We start from the raw sequence: 2,279 nt of genomic DNA, 5'->3' as shown, positions 1-2,279 counted from the left end.
ACCCAGACTTCCAGGCTCTTCCAGCCTAGTGAGGCTGCTCAGACCCACATTTCAGGCCGCTCCTACGTCCTGCGCTCAGCTCTCAGCACCAGGGAACCATCCAGGCCAACCTGACACACAACAACCAGAGGATATTGCTGGAGGTGCCCAGATCTGCAAAGCCCCAAGGCCACCAGGCACTGCTCACCTCGGAGGGCAGGGCGAGCAGACAGTCCTGCTCGGGATCTCATCTGGTGACTGATTTGCACTGATGTGCTGCTCCAAGCACAGCGATTTTGCACGATAACAGCTGCTTTTCCGGATGCAGGGAAGCACAGGCCTGACAAATGGGATAGTGAGTGCTCGTTAAGGACGTTACTCCCGAAGTCCCAGCTGTTCCACTTGTGCTGTGAGGATATAAAGGTGTCTTGTTAAAGATGTAACACAGTGATGTCAGCATTAACAGTTTTTCTCCCTGTTTTGCTTTCCAAGTGCCCCGTCCCACGCAGGTTTATTAATGCAGGTCGAAATGTCCAGATTTAAAGGCTAATTAAATCCTGCTTAAAACTTTCACAGAGGGGATTAACTGGAACTGACCCACTGCTTAAGCTGCTGTTTGGTTTGTGCAGGGGGGCATTTCTCACGTACCTGCTTTGGGGTTGAGCTGTACAAGGCTGGGGGAGCAGAGCTGGGGTCCCTGTGGAGGTGGAGGGCATCAGACATCCCCCCAGAGCTGCTGGGGAAGCAAACTACACTCTTGACAACTTGTGTTGCTTGAGCAAAAGCAAAATCACAGTCCCTTCCAGGCACCACATTCAACTGCAATTTGTAGCAGCCAAAAATCCTAGGAAGTGCAACCAGAACACCTTTCCTAGGGAGACCAAAATTAACCTTACACATTTCCACATGGCCAAATTCCAAATTTCCACATTCCAAATGACCCAAAATCCACATTTCCACATTCCAAATGACTTATACAAATCAAAACACCAGTCCACAACACCACAGTGAGCTGGTTGGGCACAGCCAGAACCTCTGGGTGCAGCCACTCCACAGTGCCTGGCACAAGTGAAATGACCAACCTGCAAAGAAACCAAACCAGAAAAGTCAGAGATTTTTTTATATTACACCTGAAAAATAAAAATTATTCTGTTCTGTTGTGTATATAGGTTAAGAGGAATAAAACCTGCATGCATTGCCCTCAGCCTACGTATAAATAAAAATATATAGAGATAAAAAGATCTACATTTTAAGACAAAAGCTATATAACAGTAGAGCAATATTACCTGATTGAAACTAAATTCCCGTGCATTTGATTTCACCCACCTGTCACAAAATGCTGAATGGAGGAACACAGAACACAACAGACGAATTAAGCAGTTTTCTATTTTATAGAAAGGACAAAGTCATTAAATATGTTATTTTTTTACATTTATTTGACGAAACTGTGTACATAGCAATAATCTTTGCAGAACAGTAATTGTGTACACACACACTGAATGGTTTTGAGACCACAGTTTAGAGACACAGCGTGAGACAACACTGCACAAACAGTTCTTTCACAGAATGCTTCTGTTTCCAGTATTAAAATATACAAAATAGAGTGAGACTGTTTTATATATTGTGGTGAGGTAAACATCTCTTCCTTCAGAGCAGTGTGTGCTTTTATGCACCTTCCAGGGAGCTGCTAACGATACCCTTCTCCTTCATTCTGTCAATAACTACACACCTTGTGGCATATTTATTGCTGTTCTAATGGTCACATGTTTTTTCCTTGAGCAATATGTAGAGAGAGGAGTGGAGAACAAAAAACCTGCAGGAATTGATGATGGCAACCTATCCACACTATTTGTGTCAAGAGCCAAAGATCGGTGCAGATAATTTATTTTGAATGTAACGGTTCTAATGGAAATGTCATGAGAAATTTATTTACATTTTTCTAAGTGGGACATGGTATCGATTAGAGCCGCTCAAAAAAAAATCCCAATTAAGAATTTATTGCACAAATTTTTACCTCTCTGCCCATTTACAAGACCAGATCATAACATCCCTTCATTTGTTCGCTGTTCAGATTTATCGATGATTTTCAGCACGTAAGTCCTGGGCTGAGTGAGATTTGTACCGAGCTCTTTAGTTACACGAGCTGTTTGGCATCTCCTTCTGTTCCCTGAATGAATGATTTGTGTAATTAACAGCTTGAGTTTTGACTGTTACAAAAGAATATACAATCAAAATAAATGTTGGTCAATATCAGAGTACTGAAACTTAGATTTTTATTTTTTTTCCCCCCTCGTACGTAT

This window comes from Empidonax traillii, unplaced genomic scaffold (genome assembly GCF_003031625.1).
Source record: "Empidonax traillii isolate 1590-97213 ecotype Southwest subspecies unplaced genomic scaffold, ASM303162v1 scaffold258:size685985, whole genome shotgun sequence".
Classification (NCBI taxonomy): Eukaryota; Metazoa; Chordata; class Aves; order Passeriformes; family Tyrannidae; genus Empidonax; species Empidonax traillii.
This window is presented reverse-complemented; position numbering follows the sequence as displayed.